The sequence below is a fragment of the Falco punctatus genome (assembly GCF_963210335.1).
Source record: "Falco punctatus genome assembly, contig: scaffold_40, whole genome shotgun sequence".
NCBI lineage: Eukaryota > Metazoa > Chordata > Aves > Falconiformes > Falconidae > Falco > Falco punctatus.
In genome coordinates this window covers 943,524-963,759 of record NW_027660300.1, presented here as the reverse complement: position 1 = coordinate 963,759, position 20,236 = coordinate 943,524, and the positions used below count along the sequence as shown (strand labels likewise).

General features: G+C 54.2%; 1 long non-coding RNA gene across 1 annotated transcript in view; it reads right to left on the bottom strand.

Moving 5' to 3' along the window:
* LOC308057221 overlaps nt 1-20,236 on the bottom strand; it is a 199,044-nt gene that overhangs the window by 169,450 nt on the left and 9,358 nt on the right. The gene's annotated exons all lie outside the window — the stretch shown is intronic.

Genomic DNA, 20,236 nt, shown 5'->3' with positions numbered 1-20,236 from the left:
GCAACACCCTGAGCAACAGCTACCGTGAGTTTGTGCTAGCATAAAGTTCTTACCCTATAGGCGTCCCTAGGGGGAATGACAGGTTCAGCCCATCCACTGATCCCAGAAGTTCCCATGGAGTCTCCACTCACTTATCCCCTCATTGTCCACTTTGACACTTCATAGCACATTGCTTATTCATTTACCTACACGGGATAGGTTACAGGTTTCTCACTCGTGATGTACATTAGTGCTCACCCTCAGGCAGCACCACGGAAGGCTTTCACTGACTGCACATGCTTCCCAAGCGGGGTTTTGCCCTCGTTTGAGGGCTGTTTGACTTGGAGGTTGCAATCTGTCACTACCACAGTTACCTTTGTCTTACTATTGACTGGGGGGTTTTTGGTTTGTATTTTTTGGTTATTAGGTGTGTTAGGTGGTTTTACAGGCAGGGGCGGGGAGGATGTCCTCAGTGCTTCAGTAAGCCCTGCAGAGCCCATTGCAGCACTTCATTGCACAGTCCGAGGGCTCAAGACTCAGCTCTCCTTTGCCCAGGCCACGTCTCTGCTCTGAAGCAAAGCCTTTGCACCCACGGGCTCGGGGACACTTGGTACCAGGTTGCCTTGTGGCCAGGCACAGCTGGGCTGGTGCCACAGCTGGGGGGCTTCAGCCCAGATGTGCAGCAGTGCCCTCAGCCAGGGGCCCACGCAGCGGCAGCTGGAGCCCGTCCTGTTGCAGACAGAGCTGTGACACTGAGGGAACCAAGTGCCAGGGCAGGTGGCAGAGCTCAGCACAGCTGCTCGGCAAGGACAGCAGCCTCCAACAGGTCCAACATTGAAAATGGAGTTTATGCTTGTGGGGCAATTCCAGGGCACCCAAAGGAGCGTTCCCTCCTTCTGCACAGGCCACAGCCTGCCAGTGTGTGACCTGGGGCCTGCACTCTGCTGCTCTCCTGCCTCACTCCCCCTGGGAGATGAGACTCCACCGTTTCTTTGCTCCTAGAACCAAGGTGGACATGAATGATGCAGGGTTTCAGATCCAGGGGAGCATCACAGCTGCTGGCCCATCTGGCAGCTGTGCTAGAATGCCGATGCAAAGAACCTGCAGACACCTAAAGGAGCATTGTCACTGTGCTGCCCTGTGACTGTCGGCGGGTGGTTACTTGACCACTGGCTTGCAGGATCCCACCAAGCCTCTGTCTCGCGGCTCCCCTCCTTCTTCACTCACCTTGATGTCTATAGGGTTGTTCTCTCACATAATTCTCACTCCTCTCCCGTTGTGTTTGGTCCTTTCTGCCATAGGGGATCACAGAGGTGCCACTAGAATTGCTTATTGGCTCAGGTTTGGGCAGGGGCTGGTCCATTTTGGAGTCAAATGAAAGTGGCTGTTATGGCCATGGAGTCAGCTCTTGGTCTCTTCTCACCTTTGCCAGCCCTACAGACACCTCCAAACCACTCCCAAACCCCTGCCATGTAAACACACAGGATCTCTAAATTCCCCAAGAAGATGTGAGGTTATTGATCCTAAGGCTTCCTCACGCTGCTTAAATAAGACTTTTCCCCTTCCTCTCCCTGATTTAGGTTATTTCAGAGCAGAGTTACCCTGAACCACACCTGTGTCACCTGGGCCAAGCGCAGACATGTAACAACAAAAATAATAATGGGTACCAAGTGTCCAAGGTCCCACACCAGCAAAATATTTTGCTGCAGCGCATGCTGGGGTGGTGGGCAGAGGTCACTGTGAAGGTGAAATGAGATGTCCCTAAGGAGAGCAATCCATGCTGTCCCTGGGACCAGAGACATGCAGGGCTGGACTGTGCAGTGCTGCAGGAGAAGGCATTGCTGCCAGTGATGCCTCTGCAGCCCCAGAGGACATGTGGTTCCGGTGAACCTTATACCCAGAAATGACAAGGTGTTTTTGATTGTGTCCTTGACCATGGACATCCCGTGATGCAGGAACACTTTGAAAATCATTGGTCTCTTTCTCTATTGCCTCAGCACAGCGATGACTTTCAACAGTGCTGGCTAACTGGGGAGGCCCAAGAAGGCTGAATGTTAGTCAAGTGGTGCCCACCTACGCTGGGTTAGAGCTGGCTGGACAGCCAAGCCCCAAGAGGGGGAGTAAATGGAGTGACATCCAGGTGACGATGGCCCATAAGGAGTGGTGTTCCCCAGGGCTCAGTGCTGGGGCCAGTCCTGTTTCAGAACTTTATCAACAATCCAGACACAGGGATTGAGTGCACCCACAGTGATTTTTTGTACAACATCAAGTTGGGTGGCAGTGCTGGTGTCCTTGAGGGCAGGAAGGCTCTACAGAAGAATCTGGACAGGTTGGACCTTTCAAGTGAGTCCAATTGTATGAGGTTCAACCAGGAGAAGTGCCAGTTCTGTACGTGGGTCACAACAGCCCCACACAAGGCTACAGGCTTGGGCCAGAGTGGCTGGAAGGCTGCCTGCTGGGGAAGCACCCTGAGGGTGCAGGTTGACAGATGGTTGAGCATGAGCCAGCAGTTGTGTGCAGATGACCAAGATGGCCAATAGCATCCTGTCTGGTATGAGAAAGAGCATGGCCAGCACGACCAGAGCAGTGATGGACCCCCTGTACTCGGCACTGCTGAAGTCAAACCTCAAACAACGTGTTTCTGTTTTGGGCTCCTCACTTCAAGAGAAACGTCGAGGTCCTGGAGCATTTCCAGAGAAGGGCAACAAAACTGGTGAAGGGTCTGGATCCCTGCTTGGATGAAGAGTGACTGAGGGGACTTGAGTTGTTTAGTGTGGGTAGTAGAAGGCTCAGGGGGGATCTTACTGCTCTCTAGAAGTACCTGAAAGGAGGTTGTAGATGGGGTGGGAAGGAGTCTTCTGCCAGATAACAAGTGACAGGACAAGTGGCAAGAGCCTCAAGTTCCACCAGGAGAGGTTCAGATTGGATATGAGGAAAAACATCTTCACTGCAAGGGTGCTCAAGCATTGGAACCAGGGAGCTGGTGGAATCACCAGCCCTGGAGGTGTTTCAATAGAGGTAGATGCAATTCTTCATGGCATGATTTAGTGATGGAATTGGCCGTCCTGAGTTTACATTTGGATTTGATGATCTTCAAGGTCTTTTCCAAGCTAAATGATTCTCTGTTTCTGTGCTTCTATGATATTGCAAGCCTACCTAGACAAGTTGCTGAGAAAGTTGGTTTAGGTGACCCTGCCTCAGCTGGAGGGGTGGACTCGATGACCTCCAGAGGTCAGTCCAACCTGAAAAAACACCATAGAGCTATAAAGGCATATATGAAATGTGTCAACACAAATAGAGGGGCTGAGCTGAAGATGAGCTTGTGGGAAATGGCTTGTGGGAAAGATATTTGACAAATCTGATGAAACCAGCATGCTTTTCTGTGGTCAGGACCTGGGCCAGAATGAGGGTGATGGAGGGGTGTGGTATTGGGAGGGAAAAACGGTCTCAGGAACTCCTCATGCAGGAGGACGTGCCTGGCTGCGAGGGGCCTGTGAGGTCAGTTCTGCCTCTGGAGGTGACAGGCCAGCATCAGGAACGTGGCTGGGACAGTCCCTCTGCAAATGGACCCCATAGGCCCCATCCAGGAGAAGGGCTGGTATAGAGGTTGTTTTTGCCTGGGGACATGATGGGACAGCAGCAGGCACATGGCTTGGTCATGTCCCTGGGAGAAGCTGAAAGGCCAGCAGCAGTTACATGGTTTGGGAGACCATGTGAGTATTCCTTCTCTCTGGTGAGAGAGCAGAGCATAAGAAAAGGCTTCCTGGCTGCATTCCCTGCTGGAAGGGTATTTTCTGAGATGGTAAAGCTTTCCTGGGCAGGGGAAAACAGCAGGAGAGAGGAAAAAATGTCACCAAGTTTCAACTAGGAAAGCAGAGACTGGAGCTCAGCAGGAAGAACTGTCACTGCAGGGGTCCTGCTGCGGTGCGAGGGCTCAGCCAGAGGGAGCCTGGATCAGCCCATGGTTTGTGTTTCAAGGAACAGCCGGTGAGAGTGGAGGTACCTCAGCGAAGGTATGGCAATGTTGGGGAGAGAGCAAGGCAGGGCAGCGAGATGGTGCCTACAGCCTGCAGGGAAACAGGGGCAGGGCTCCAAGCATGCAGGACAGCCTATGGTGGGGATGGCAGAGGGAACTGGCAAGGCTGGAAGGCACCAAGAGGACCCAGGTCTGTGTCCCCTTGGCTGTGGCAGCTGTCTCTGCCTCTGAGGGCCATGACAAGACATGATGTCCTCACGGCACGGGGGCATCGTTGCCTCCTTGCAGCCCTGTGGGGAAGCTGGAAGTTGCTGTGCCATTGCTGTCCTTCCCTGGGCATTGGATGCCCAACTTCCATGGTCCCCAGGAAGAGCCCTGAGCCCTGTGTGAGGGACAGCACCGACCTTCCCACAGGCTGCAGGTCACGGATGGCCTTTCTGCTTCATCAAGCAAGCCAAGGCTTTGCTCAGCAGCAGAGCTGCCTGCACAGCGCCTTTGCCTACCTGCACTCACAGCCTCCAAGGATGGGCTCTAACAAGGCCATGGGGAGGCTTTCTCAGCCATGGCCCTCAGCGGGGCCCATTAACGCTTCCAGGGGCTGTGGGCTTTGCTCCTGACTTGGTGTTCTTGAGAGGTTTCTTCAGTCTCCTCTGAACACCTGAAGTCCACAGCACCACAGACACCCTGGGCTCATGACGAGGCAGAACGCCCTGACAAGCCCAGTCTCCTCCATCAGGGCCATCTGGTCTTCAAGTTTGGCTCCTACACTTCATGAGATAAGTTTCAGCCGCACAGTGAAAGAGAAAGGCAGGTAATGAGCACTTTGGGGAATTGATAGAAGGCTTTTCCAATTGCTATTGATGCACAGTGTCTCCTGAGGAGGTGCAGACAGGTAGGAAAAGCAGTCCCTGGAGCTAATCACTGCGTGGACAGCCTTGCTCCTCAGCTCTCCAGCCCCACGATTTCTGTCCTCAGCTCCATGAGACTTACATCACTTGACATCAGACTTCTTCAACCAACTCTGCAGCTGAATATAGCAAATTCTTGGCAGTAATTATTGGCTGCTTTCCTTAGAGAACAGGGTGTACACAGGAATAAAAGAGGGATTAACTATCGTGTGTGTGTGTGGTGGGGGGGTAGTGGGTTAGAAATTACTAAATAAAAAATACATTTCTCAGCTGTATAATTGTTAGTTCAAGCAAATCCCCATGAGGTCTATTGCCACTACTGAAGAGTTGCCCATAGGGAAAATTACAGACACTACTGAAAGACAGTCCAGCTTTTCCTCTCTGAACCTTAAAGCAGAAGCTACATAGGTAAAATGGATTGGAGTGATCAAAGAGAAAGAGGAGAAAGGTATCTGCAGATGAACTTCTTAACCCATAGTTGTAAATCAGGAAACCAGGACGTCAGAATATTCCAATTGACTTCAATTTCATAGAAGGCGTGAACTTTCTGGAACTCACGACAAATATTAGAACGTTTTCAAATTATTTTTTTTTTTGCACATGTATCTGTAGAAATTCTCCCACTTTGATCTACGTATACGCAACAACTGGTATTAAAACCAGCACAGACTCTGCCTTCAGACGCCAGCTTCATATCTAATGCCATTCCAATTTGCACAGCTCTCGGGGCTATTTCTCACACTTCTTCCTGCAAAGCCTTCATGGCACCTGCAGGGTCCTTGGCCATCTCTTCCGTTGCTGTGCATCTCGTTATCGCTGCCTTCTCCACGTCAGGAACCGCTAACCAAGGAGTAACCGAGGCCACACACAGGCTGATGATCTGGGCTATCATTATGACACCCATTACATCTGAGAAGCTCATAGGCCACTAGGAGGCACGTGGCCATGAAGGCGAGTTTGAGGTCCCTGGAGTGTCCCGTTCCCTTGGGGGATTGGCCATCAGTAGCCCAGCTGTGTTGGGGCTCTTGCTGTATTGAATGATTATACTGAACTTTGAAGCAAGTGGAAAAATACTGAAGAAATAAGACGAGGTCACAACCAGAACAGTGGAATGAAGAGGGAGGAACAAATTGCAGATGCTTGCACAAAACTAGGGCCAGCAGGACGCGATAAGAGGAGCTAGGAAACTGCAGAAAGGAGCCTACGTGCCAGAATGACCAGAAACAGAAATCTTGCCAATAAACAATTGTTAACCAATCATATTATTTTACTCTTGTAAGATAGCCAATCACATTATCGCACGTTTATAGAATGCCTTATAAAAGTTTACCTGGTTTGTACAATAAACGGATCAGATCTTGAACTCCATGAGTATTTGAATCTGACTCCCGCTCGCCCGAAATGCCCGCAGCACAGCTGGTTATGGCTGCAGTAAGAAAGGCACTTGGACTCTGAGACAAAGTGTCATTTCAAATGGCCTTGGTTAGAGCAAACTCTCTACACACAGAGACAATCGTGTCAGCTGTATGCCGTCCCTTCCGAGGCCGGGAACACGGAGTTTACAGCGTTGGGAGAGTGGTGCAGCAAGTGGTGCAGATCCTGCCTGCAGAAGGGTTATCCCACATTGTCTCATGTGAGCTCTTGAAGTGTTTTGTGCCAGGGAAACCCATTCTAGTCATCACTTCTCGTGTTCTAAGAGGAGATGTTCACTTGGGAGTTGGTAACTGCAGTCCCAGACAAAGGTCAGGGCGTGCGGTTGGCCATTCACCAGCAGCTTCCTGCAGATTTCTTCTTCCAATATGGCTTGTTCTGCAACCCAGGGACACACTCAGCACAGCTCAGCCTGAAGGCCAAGAGGTACATGGAGCACAGCACAGGCCTGCTCAGGTTTCCTGTGACACTCATCACTAAGTCCTGCATGTACAAAGGTCTTCTGCTCAGATTCCCTGAACCTCCTGATGAAGGTTAGCAGGGCAGAATTGTGAGCAGAAAGGAGCAGCAGAGGCGTTCTGTGCTTTCAGCCCACTCTTCAATATCCCTCCGGCGCCTCTCAGGGTGTGGGTGATTAGGTGGTTGGGAGCAATGGAGTAATTTGGCCCTGGAAGGACCTGTGAGGGGAATGGTCATATAATACTTTGGACATTGTTTCTCATAATCACAATCTTTTTGAATTGGCAATAAATGAAATTGGCCTTTGGCAAGACAACATCTAATTGGTCATTACAGGGATAGGTAAGTCATCTCTCTGTCTTTATCTTGACCCATGAGCATTGCTGGTTTATTTCCTCCCTTGTCCTGTTGAGTCAGGGAAGTGAATGAGCAGCTGGGGCACTGGTAGGTTTCGGGCCAAGGTGAACCCACCACAGGACCACATCAGGACTGCTGTGCCCGGAATGTGGCTCCCCAGCACCAGAAAGACCCCAACAGATTGGAGCAGGTCCTGAAGAGGCCAGAAGGATGGGTGGGACCTGGAGCACATTATGGACGAGGAGAAGCTGAGAGAGTTGGGGTTTTATTTGAGGAATCGTTTAGAGTGAAAGGCCAGAGCGCTGGGCCCAGGGCTGCTGGATGGTAATCCTTGGCCTGTTTTAATATTTGTCAAAACAAGGCCATGAGCACATGATCTGGCTGGAAGTCTCTGACCACGGCCTTGGCTGAGTGACCAACTGTGGCAAGAGCTATGGGACACTTGTGTGTAAGAAGTGTCTGTAGGAAAATGAATCACTTCATATTGGAAATGGCAAAGGAGTTTGGTCTCACTAAGCCACCAAGAAGGATAGACGTGACAATGCAGCAAAGGTCCCTTGCTGGGGCTGGGGTCTATGACCACACAGGGAAATGAGCGGTGATTGGGACTTCTTGGGGAAATTTTCCCTGCTGCATCCTCCCTGGGGTCTCCAAGGAACATGAAACAGTGCAGGCCCTCTCCTTTGGTGCCTTGCTTCCTTCACCATGACCCCTGGGTCTGCACCAGGACCACCCTGCTGTGTGCCCCCACCCTGCACACCCACACAGCTGAGCTCTCACTGGTGTTTCCCTCTCCCTGGACCTTCCCAGGCCATCCCCCCCAGCTCTGCCCACCTCCCCTGCCCTCTCCCCAGCCCAGGCAGACACAGCAGCCCACGCTGGGCTGGCCCCATGCAATTGCCCCCCCAAAGGGGGCTGCAGAGCTCTGGGCACTCACCCCATGGCCATAGACCATCACAAGGGCACAGGAGATGCTGGTGGGCAGAGAGGGGTCTCATCCTGCCAGTCAGCCCCAGGGCTGACACCAGCCAAGGCATGAAGGGACAGAGGCCAGTGTCCCCCTCTGTCTGCTGCTCCTCTCTCACAGGGACCCTGATTGCCCACTCCCGGCAGCCCCTCGGGGCCAGTCCCTGTCCCCAGCACCAGACTGCTGGCCTGGGGGCTCCCCAGGCACCTCCTGCGGCACCAGGGACACAGCAGCCTGCCCCAGCTGGGGCATACACAGAGACACCTGCTCTTGCCCAGGGAGGTGGTCTCAGGCATGGCCCTGAGCAGGCGGTGCTGCTGTGCAGGGCTGCGGTGCCTGAAAGCCCAGGGAGATGGTCCCAGGCACATCCCTCTTGGTCACCCACCATTCCCATGGGCACTGGGCACCCACACGCCAAGGCTCAACACAGGCCCATGCCCTAACGCGTTGCCCCGTGCCCTCCTCCCCTGAGCCATGGGGAACCCAAGCCCAGCAGCACGCTCCTGGGGGCAATTCCTGCAGCCTGTTCCTGAGCTCAGCTTTGGAAGAAGAGCCCAACGTCCAGACATGGGCACTGAGAAAAACCACCTTTATTACAGAGATGCAACACTGGAGGCCAGCTGTACCACCCTCCCATGCACAAAAAGTCCTCTGGGTCACACAGGCTGGGTTCCTGCTTTTGAACAAGTGCAATGGGTGCAGATATTGCAGGGCAAACAGGATTGTAACAGATACAGTCATAAATGTACAGGATGATCCAAAGATGAACAGGAAGTCCCCTGTGAAGATACACAAGGCAGCTCATTTCTCCTGAGAGACACCTGACTGCAGCAGCTTCTTCACTGCACCCGTGAGCTCCTCGTTCCTCACGCTGTAGATGGCGGGGTTCACTGCTGGAGGCATCACCGAGTACTGCACTAACACCACCAGATCCAGGGATGGGGATGACATACAGGGGGGCTTCAGTTAGGCAAACATGACAGTGCTGAGAAAGATGGAGACCACGGCCAGGTGAGGGAGTCACGTGGAAAAGGCTTTGCGCCATCCCTGCTCAGACAGGACCCTCAGCACAGCCTTGAAGATCTGCACATAGGACAGCACAATGAAAATAAAACAACCAAATCTTCCTAAGGCACTAACCACAAGAAGTCCAACTTCCCTGAGGTAGGTGTGCGAGCAGGAGAGCTTGCAAAGAGCCTGGCCCCATCCTCCTGACATTCACCCTTAAGGGATTTGTAGGCATTGGTAAGACACCCTCAGCCTTGTCTTCTCCAGGCTGAACACACCTAGCTCTTTCCACCTGTCCTCATAGGAAGGGGGATGCTACAGACCCCTCATCCCCGTCGCACTTCTCTGGACCCTCTCCAAGAGCTCCCTGTCTCTCCTCTACTAGGGGGCCCAGCACTGGACACAGCACTCCAGGTGGAGCCTCAGCAGGGCAGCGCAGAGGGCGCCCCAGGCAGCCCTGCAGACACATTGGGTGCCTTTGTGCCAGCCACCGATACCACTGCTGCAGGGCAGTGAGCTCTGTCCTCCCTCTACCCAGCAGATGCAGAGCAGCCCAGGCACACAAGGCACATCACACCGGGGTCTCCACTCGTGTGCCTGCATTCTCAGGCTGCTGGGTTTTCTCTCCAACAAGCCTTACTAGCCCCTGGATGATACAGTTGGGGAACACGCCAAGCAGTTTCACAGTGGGCCTGTCAGCAGCTCCATGGTGTGCCTGGAGATCTCCTTCTCCTCCACCAAAGGCCCTCAGGGCAGCAGATACCTTCAAGTCTGAAGAGAGCTTTGCAAGTTGCTCTTTGCAATACCAGCAATGTCTAATGAGGGCAGAGGTGTTCTGCAAAGGTCTGACAGAGCTTCCTAGGACCTGGAACGCCAGGCATCTGGTTCTGGTCACGTTCCATGTTGGCTTTACTAAGAACAGCAGTCAAGTTTTTGTTGTCTGTTTTATTGCAGTCTTCCCTTTTTTCTTATGTTTCCCTTTCTCCGCTGCCCCTCCCTCCCCCTTTTTTATTTTTCTCCTCCAGGTAACTACTGGTTATTGTGTTTTGTTTAGTGCAATGCTACTAAAAAGGTAAATATGGAAAACCACTCTGACCAGGTCACCTCATGGACAAGATGCCTTTGTGAAGGGAGCCTGTCAGGGCACAGGAACTTTTCAGCCACGTTCACACAACCCATCCCGCTGACTGCGGCATCTTGTGAAGCATAAAGGTTCGCCATGTGCCCAAGCACAAGAGCTGTAGCTGAAGTGTGTGAGTGAGGAACGGGAGGAAGAGGCACAGCCTACTTGACATCCAGCTGCCGGGATCCTTCACTTCCCTGGGTGGCATTGGGTGCTGCCAGCTCCTGCGGCCTGGCCCTGCAGCCAGCTCAGCAGGGAGGGAAATTTGCACCTACGCCTGTCAGATGCCAGCTGGAGGAACAGCGCTGAAGGAGACTTGGAGCGGAGCTGACTTTGTCCTGAGCAGCGAGGTTGTGGTGTGACACTGCGATCCAGCCTGCGCTGGTAGTTGGTGCCAGGAAAACAGCACTGGAGTCCTGGTGTCCTGCTATGGCAGGGGCAAAAACGGCTGCCCCCAGCAGGGGAGGGGCAGGGCAAGATGCCCTGAGCAGGACAGGGACAGAAGTCAATGCCCCCTGAGGGGCAGGAGCAAAGCTCGCCACCCCAATGAGGGCAGGGGCATAAAGAGCCCCCTGAGCAGGGCAGGAGTCAGCCCAGGTACCTGGTGTGGACAGGGGGCAAAAGCAGCCTCCCCAGGCCAGGAGGGGAAACACCAGCCATCCCCAGGGGCACATGATGACAAAAAGCCACCCAAGCGAGGCTGTGGCCAAAGTGGATGTCCCAAGCACAGGCTGAGTCCTGGGGGCAGATGCAAGTCATGGGCAGGTGCTTTGCTCCACGAGTCTCATGCACACAGTCCTGTAGCTGGGACAAATGGCAAAGAAACCCTGCGCAACGCGACGGTGCCAGCCACAGCTGTGCACGGGCAGCTTCCAGCCCGGGGCAGGCGCTGACTCCTCTGGCTGTGCGCAGCGGGGAAGAGGTGGGAACTGTGCCGGCGGCCGAGCAGCCCTTCGCCAGCAGCACGTGGGGAAGCCCAGCGGCACCGGCTGCTGGCTGCAGGGGAGGTGCCCAGGCTGGGGCAGCTGCCTGGCCACAGCGTGTTGCCGTGCAGCCCCGTGTCACAAAGGGGCAGTGATGCGGCACCCGCCCGGAACTTGGGCCCTCACCTGGCCAGGGCTGGACATCCTGAGCAGCGGGACGGCCAAAGCCAGTTGGGCTGAGCTGCCCGTCAGGATAACTCGGCTCCTTCTTGAGCTACTTGCGTGGCTTAAACATTTCTCCTTTCCTGCTGACTGCTCCTCAGCTTCCACCCTCTTCCAAAGGTAACTAGGACTTTGCTTGTGGGACAGGTCCTAGAAGAGGTAGGTTGGGGATAAAAGTGGAGGCTGCTCTCGACCTCCCAAGCTGTATGCTGAGCTCTTCCACCCTTCTAGGCTGGCCAGACAGCCGCTATGGGTACAGTTCCTGTTTGGTAATTCCTATTTTTTTAACAACCTCGAGGGAATTCTGGGCTGTTTCCTGAGAGCAGCCAGGCCTACTCAGGGTTTTTTGATTGGACGCAGCAATTGGTCATTTTGTCCCTCCTCTGCCATTCTACACAAGCATTTGGAAGATGACATTGCTCGTAGAACAAACTGACATCAGTAGGGTTCCCTTCTGGGCTTGGTGCCTGCTTGTTTTCGTCAAGTGACAGTCAGAAAAAGGGAAGGCTTGACCCGATCATTCAAGACTCTAGATGGAAAGGCGAGTATCCCGAGCCCAGAAATCAGAGTGTGGGTTTGTTGGATTTCCAGCAAAAGAAGGAGGTGAACAGGCTATTTTCCCAAACCTTTTCCAAGCAGTAAATGTCACAGGCAGTGTTGGGTTTCCCCTGTTCTGGCTTGGAGGTTGGAGCTGGTTGTCCTGGGTGCTCCTGCAGAGAACTTGGCTTTTCAGATACGCTTCTGTGCAACAAACCCATCATTTGCCTGCAGTCGTTGCCGAGGGAATGGCTCCACCACAAAGGATCCTCTTTCCCCCGGGGAAGATTTGCGTGGACTGGCAGCAAAGGCAGAAAGCTGGAGCAGGCCTCTACAACGCGGACAATACGTGCTTCCTCAACTCCGCGCTGCAGTGCCTGACGTACAACCCCCCTCTTGCCAACTACCTGCTCTCTCATGAGCACAGCAGCTCCTGTGAGTACTTTTAGGAAGATCTCCTTGTCAGTCTGCTGGGCACTTCCCAAGCATCCCCAGAACCTGCAACGGGATGTAGGAGAAAAGCAGCCCTTCTTTGTCAGCTGCCCCCAAGCTGGTGTTCTTGGAACACTCAAGCCTAGAAGCCGCTTGTCCTATCAAGGTGTGTTCGCTCTCACAAAGACGCCTCTTTCTAGTCCCGGGTGTTGTTCCCGATTCCTGCAGGTTAAACTCTCTCTGCTGGTTGCACCGAAAACTTCTGTCAGTGAAGCATCCCTCTCAAGAATGTTTTCTGTGTACTGAGATGTCCTGGGCATGCTGGGCCGTTGGCACCTGGGGAGGACTAGGAGACTGTCTAGGACAAGTCCAAGATCTCCATGAGGTTTCCCATTCAATGGCTCTTTGACTAACCTGACTGGCTTGCTTCCCTCCCTCCCTCTTCAGGTCGCCAGCAAGGCTTCTGCATGATGTGCATCATGGAAGCGCACGTTAACAATGCCTTGAACACCTCAGCCAGTGCCATCCAGCCCAGGGACGTCATCAACGCCCTCCCACATAGGTCACCTCAGCTACTTTGATGTGCTTTCCTCTGTTGGTAGAGGACTGAAGTACTACCTTCCTCTTGATTAGGAATAGGAGGACATTTCATGCTTGGCATGCAGGAAGACGCCCACGACTTCTTACGCTGTACTGTCACTGCCATGCAGAGAGCTTGTCTGGCTGGAAGCAGCGCGTAAGCACAAACAAATGTCCTTTCAAAGTTGCCCAGCCTTTTGGCTGCCTTGATGTACCCCCATCAAGGAAACACTACGCCCAGGGCTTGCAGGCAAAGGAAAACTCTTGCAGGAGATAACTCTCTGCTTTACTGTTTCCTTCCAGCTGGGACATCTCTTCTCAATATACTACCATCGTCCATCAAATATTTGGGGGCTTCCTGAGGTCCAGAGGTATGTTTCCACAACTGTTGCTCTCCTTACACTTGCCTGTGCCCTGCTGTGTGCCTGTGAGAAACAGATGAGCGTGTGGCTGGCTCTAGAAAAGATGAAAAGCATAAATGGGCACGACCTATCGGCTTCACCTGTTGCTGAGCATTTCCCTTTGCCTTCCAGTCATGTGCTGCAGCTGCAAAGCAGTTTCCGATTCCTACGAGGCCTTCCTGAATGTGCCTTTGGATATCAAAGTAAGAGGGTTTCTCACTGTGCTTCAAGACGTCCCAAGCTCCTTGTGGCTTCCCAGAATGTGTGCAGCTGGCCTTGAAAAGTGCACTGTGAACACAGGAGAGCTTGGTGGGAGGTAGGAAGTGGTATGGGAGGTGTCCTGCAAAGGCCACGGCACGGTCTCCCTGTAGGTGCTGGGCAAGCACGCATTATACTCTCTGCACTGAGGGTCTCTCAGCCACCATCTCTTTGCCTTCCCTCAACACCCACCTGGCTCCTAGGCTGGTGGCTCGTGTTGTTTTCATTCCTGATGACCCTGCACACCATCGGCAGCTGAACTGAGCGGTGGCACGGTGAGGTAGCTCTTGATAGTGTCAGCCGGGAATCTCTGGGAAGGGAGGGAAATGTTCGGCATCATACCCTCTTTCCTCCTCCCTCTGGCCACCCTTTGCAGGGTCACGGTGTGTCTCCTCAGCGTCATCCACCTGGGTCTTGTGGGCAACTCCCCCTGAGTGCTTGGGCGAGGGCATTTCCCACAGCTCAGAGCTCTCCTTTCTCACCCCTCCAGGCAGCCTCATCTGTCACCGCAGCTCTGGAGGACTTTGTCAAGCCTGAGCGGCTGGCTGGTGAAAACAGCTTTCGATGTAGCAGGTAAGAGGATGTCTAACACCAGATTAAGACTTGTGCCTGTGTGGAGATGCTGCCTGTCATCGAGCCTCAGGAGGTTCGATGCACAATCAGGAGGCACAGCTTTTCTTTCTTACGGCCTAATGGTTCTGAAGAGTCTTGAAATGACATGAGGACGTGTGAGGTGGAAAAGGTTGTCTGGCTGCCTTGGGGCAAGCTAGGGTGCATTTCAGTGCTTGGCTCTCTGCTTGCTTTCAAGGTGTGACGAGATGGTTACTGCCTTCAAGAGGTTTACAATCGATCGCGCGCCCAGGGTGCTCACGCTGTGCCTGAAACGCTTTGATTTCTATGGCAAGAAGATCGGCAAGGTGTGTACGCAATTGGAGGGCAACTCTCTTTCTCTTCCTGGAGCAGGAGATTTCCCAAAGCAGGATGCTCTGTCACAAGCTGTTCAGGTGGAGCTTTTTGTGTTCCCTTCTGGGGCGAGGAAAGCTCCTGTGGCAGGGCAAGCACATGCTCTCCTGCGACAGAGCTGCTCTGGCCGAGAACAGTTTCCTGCCACCCAAGGCGTTACCTGCTGCTTCAGGGACAAGAAGTGTTGATGAGCCCCAGAGATGTATTTTAACATGGCTGGGCCCCGGTCTTGGCAGGCTTTTTCACGTGGTATGGCAGTATCCTTCCTGAGCCCTCTTGGTCTCTCCGCAGTTTGTGCAGTATCCCCAGTACTTGGATCTCCGACCATACATGTCTCCGGGAGCTGCAGAACTGCTCCTCTACGCCTTATATGCTGTCCTGGTGCACAGCGGTGGCAGCTCTCAGGCAGGACACTATTTCTGCTACACAAAGGTAAAGAGCCACTTCCTTTGTCACTGGGAAGAATGTGTGCTGGGGAAGGCAAACTTTTCTGGTAGCCAAGCTTTTGGGGGAGAAGGTCTCCTGACTGGCTGGATGGGATTTGCACTGGTGGATTCTTGCTTCTGTAGTTTGCTGCCTGTGTTTTTCTGCAGAAACCACGCAGTTCATCTCCAGGTATCATTGCCTTTATTTACAGGCCAGCGATGGACTGTGGTACCAGATGGACGATACATTGGTGGGTCGTTGCGACATAAACACAGTTCTCGCGCAGCAAGCCTATTTACTTTTTTATGTCAGGTAATAGCCACTACTGAAATGTGTCGAGAATGCATTTCCCTTTCCCATTTTGGCTATTTTCCTTCCGATCCTCCTGAGTGTTTCTGTCCTAGCAGACAGTTACTACCCGCATCACTCAGTGCTGTCCAACGTGAACTGCCCCCCGTCGGTCCTTCCCTTCCCTTGCTGGGCTTTAGGCTGCTGCCCCGACGTAAACTGCTACTTGTCTGCTCTCTGTAGCTGTTTGATACAGAGAAGAGTCCCTAAAGCGGCCTACAGGGAAGATCTGGGGGACTCCTGATCAGGATGTGTAGTGATTAGGTGAGGGGCAGCAGTTTTAAACTTCAAGAGAGTAGATTTAGAGTTGATCTTAGGAAGAACTTGTTTACGGTGAGCGTGGAGAGACACTGGCAGAGGTTGCCCAGAGAAGCTGTGGATGCCCCGTCCCTGGAAGTGTTCAAGGTCAGGCTGGACAGGGCTTTGAGCAACCTGGTCTGTTGGAAGGTGCCCCTGCCCATGTCAGGTGATTGGAACTAGATGACCGTTAAGGTCCCTTCCAAGCCAAACCATCCTGTGATGCTATGATTCTATGAAATGGAGGCCGTAGGGGGTATGAAGGTGAGGTCTTGCTGTGACAGGGGCAGACCTAGTGGGAAGACCCCAACTGAATTTCCCATATTCTTGTCTTGACGTGTCCACTCCAAGTAAATGAGTGAACCCAAGAGGGGGCTGCAAAAGCAGCTCTAAACAAACACTGATCCTTGTTTGTTCTTCTTCTCCCGCAGATGCTCTGCACCCAGCGCTACTCGGGAACAAACCCTGCTGAGGCAGGGAGAGAAGATCAGATCCCCAAGGCGCAGCTATGATCTCCAAAGCCAATTAGTGGAGCACAGAGAGTACCACCAGTCATCAAAGAGGAGGAGAACAAGTCCTCCAAGTCATTGTCATGCTCCCAGGATTGACACAAGTCAAGGGCTTCCCAACAGTTTTTCGGAGTCACCTCCTGCACCCAGGTCTTCTGGGAAGAAAAGCCTGCTGAGGCAGAGAAAGCGGAGCAGATCCCCACGGCGTGGCTATGATCTCCGTAGCCAGTTTGTGGAGTACAAAGAGTACTACCCCTCAGCAAGGAGGAGGAGAAGAACGAGTCCTCCAAGTTATGACCATGCTCCCAATGATAACGCAACTCCAGGGACCTCTAACGGCAGCTCCCAGTATTCTGCTTTCAGTGCTGCTCAGCAGCAAACCCTGCTGAGGCAGAGAGAGCGGAGCAGATCCCAATGGCACTGCTATGGTCTCCAAAGCCAGTTAGTGGAGCATGGAGAGTACCACCAGTCATCAAAGAGGAGGAGAACAAGTCCTCCAAGTCATCGTCATGCTCCCAGGATTGACACAACTCAAGGGCTTTCCAACAGTTTTTCCGAGTCACCTCTTGCACCCAGGGCTGCTGGAGAGAAAAGCCTGCTGAGGCAGAGAGAGCGGAGCAGATCCGCACGGCGTAGCTATGATCTCCGCAGCCGGTTTGTGGGGTACACAGAGCACCACCACTCAGCAAGGAGGAGGAGGAGGGTTTCAGTGCACTACAGATGCAGCTGAGAGAAATACTCAGGGTGCTGTGGTGGAGACACGGGCGGTTTGCAACCCTGGATGAGTGTGGAGCACAGCATCTGTCTCATGGAAAATCAGAGAGGAGGAGGAGGAGGAAGATCCAGGAAGCACCGCAGGTGACTCTAACTTTGAACAAGCTGCACAAAAAGCAGCAACAGCCCACCCTGTCCCTCCTCCCAGTGCTGTCTGTGGTCACCAAGAGCTCAGAGGGAGCTTCCAGAGACTGGGACAGCTCCGCCAGCTGGCCCACCTGCCCACAAGACCATTGAGGAAGAGCTTTAATCTCTCTTCTGCTTTGGGGATCACCTTGCAAAAACAACACTCATTTGGAACCCACCAGCAGAGAAGCCAAAGCCAGAATTAAAAGCAGTTGCTGGCCTTGCACAAGTCACTGAGGGGGCATGTACTTCTCTAGGTTTTGGGGGAGTTGGTGGAAATACCCAGTGTGGGAAGTTTATGCCATGGGGTTTTGAAAGCTGTGTGCTTGCACGGGCCCCTCTTGACATCTCTTCCTTTTAAACATGGAGTTCAAGTCACTCAAATGGAAAAGGGCTGGGTGAGCCGACAGCGAGTGGGACCGAAAAGGACTGAACAGCCGGGCCCAGCGGGTGCTGCTCGGTGGCACCAAGTCTGGTGTGAGGCGAGGAACTAGCGGTGGCACCCAGGGGTCAGTACTGGCTGCAAAACTCTTTGACACCTTCCTTAATTAACGGTCTCCATGACGGGGCAGAGAGCACCCTCACTTTGGTAAATGACACCAAAGCGGGAGGAGCGGCACTTAGGCCAGGGCATCGTGGTGCCATCCCAAGGGACCTGGGCAGGCTGGAGAGAGGGGCTGACTGGGACCTCATCTAGTTCAGACCTCCTGCAGCATACACAAGCCAAGCCTGTGTATAACAACGAATATGCAATGTACCATGAAGCCTAAAGACTGAACAAAGGAGGGGAGAAGTTAGAGGAGAGTCCATCGTATCTTTGTCCCGTGGGTCTCCAGGTACCCAGTGAAAGCACAGCAGCTGCTTTGACTGCTCCGCCATGTCCCTGCACCATGATGCGCTCAGCAATTTTTCCAGGCAGAGTACAGAGGCGCTAAGGGGGCCAGAGGGACCCTGCAGGGCTCCTTGAGGGACTGTGGGACAAACAGAGTGCCTGGGTCGCCCTGACTGCCTCGGGAGGGCTCCCATGATCTGGCTAGAGAGCAACACAAGGCTCTGGGGCATTACAGACACCTATGGAGGGGTGCCGTGGAGACTCAAGGGGAATGGCCGAATCTAGGGGGCCAGGCCCCGAGTCCAGTGGGCTTTCTTTTGGTGCTAGAGTCCCTGCAGAGGGGTCTGGGGTGCAAGGAAGGGCTCAGGAGGCATCCTGGGTGGACTAGAGCGAGCCTAAGACAGCTCCAGGGCAAAGACAGCTCCAGCGCACCCTGGGGCAGAGGGTGCCCAGGGCCAGGTGGCCTCCACAGCCATCAGGGACCTGGCAACAGGCATTGTGATGTGTGGGGGAAGGGAGCGTGGCATGGGCTTGTTGTGCTCGTCATCTCCCTGCCCCTTTGCAGTGCCTTGATGTTGCAGCTGGTACAGGCACTGCCCCCCACCAGCGCAGGGACCCTCACACAGCACTCCAACATCACTGGCACAAGCTGCCCAGAGGGGCCTCTGGAGACGTTCCAATGCCACCTGCACAGAATTTTGTGCAATCTGCTCTAGCACAGCCTGCTTTTACAGGGGGGTGGACTAGATAATCTCCGGAGGTTCCCTCCAACAACGACCACTGTGTGATTCTGGGACTCGTGGCACTTTGGCTGAGGAAGAAGATGTCAGGATCCTCAGGCAACCCAACGTCTGACTGCCCTCCCAGTCTCCCTGTCCAAGAAACCTGCCAGTCCTCACTAGCAGAAATTGGAACTCCACACGTGGGCTTGCAGATGTGCATGAGCACTGCAGGGCAACAGCCTTCTCTCTCTTCCCCATCCTATACTGCAGGGTAAGTGCAGATGTTCTGCGGAGGGAACACCAATCCCCACGGGCCCTGCTGCCCTCCCTGTCATGCAGTGGCTCCTCTACCCTGGGCTCCCTCTACTGTGTCCCAGACCAGTGGCCTGCTGTGATGGCACAGCCAGTGGCACTAACCTGCATAGCACATTCCCAGTCCCGCAGGGCCACTGGGTGCCAGTGGGGAAGCTGGGAATCGCCCCTGGCCAGGACCCAGCAGGAGTTCCTCATGGATGGCAGGGGTGCCAAAGCATGAAGAATTCCCTACTGGATGTCAGGGAAACAGCACAGAGCCCTATCCATGTGAAGCCACCCCCGGCAGCCCCTCAGCCATAGCTGTGGTTACACAGAACCTTGCCAAGGAGCTCATCCGCATCGTCCAGGACACCCTCATAGTGACCAAGCAGTACAAAACGTTTTTGCAAATGATGATGGCCAAGTTGCGAAAGGAAGCCTGTGGTAGGACACACACCCCCGCAGTGCCCTCCTCCCCCCTGCCAGGAAAGAGGAGCAGCTCTAACCAGGCCTGCTGCAGCCCAGAGGGTGGCCCCAGGGCCTTCGAGTGGAGCTGCTGGGGGCAGATGCAGACATGGAGAAGACAGCAGATGGGGACAAAGACCAAGGGCAGGACACGGTGCCAAGCAGAAGCAGCCCTATGCAGATGGGCAGAAGGAGCCCGGTGGGGGTGACGAAGAGGAGCCCCTTGGCGCCAGACAGAATCAGCTCCATGGGCCTGGGCAGCACCATCCATGTGGGGCCGGGCAGGAGCACCCCAGCAGAGCCCAGGCCCCAGCACCGGGTGCCCGTGGGCAGGGCACGTGGGCAGGCGGCCTCAGGACTGTGCCAGGCAGGACTGTGCCTGCAGGACGGCTGCTCCTGGCTGTGGGGCTGCTCAAAGCTTTGGTGGAGATGCGACTGCTGGCCCCACTGCATCCGCTTCTGCAAGCCCCCGTGGTGGCAGCGCTGCTCCCAGAAGAGCAATGGATTTCCCTGCCAGTGAGCGGCTGGCAGGGTGCAGGGCTGGGAACCCCCTGGGCTGCCCCCCATCTGAAATGTTCAGTCTTTTTTCTATCCTGGTGCTGGGGCTCGTCCGTCCGTCCCGCAGCTGGGGCTGTGTCACTCTGAGTGCCTGAACCCAGTGGGGACAAGCAGGCATTGGGCACGGCTTGCACCCACAAAACAGGGGGTGGGGGTGTCTGGTACCACAGTGGGTGGCGTGTGGGGACCGGGCTGGGCTGGAGAAAGGGGCCGGCAGAAACCTCAAGTCCAACAAGTGCCGAGTCTGGTGCCTGTGGAGGAACAAGCCCAGGCCCCGGCACAGTCAGGGGTCACCTTGCTGGAAAGCAGCTTGGCAGAGGAGGTCCTGGTGGGCCCCTCAACGAGATGCCTACTGGGCAGGG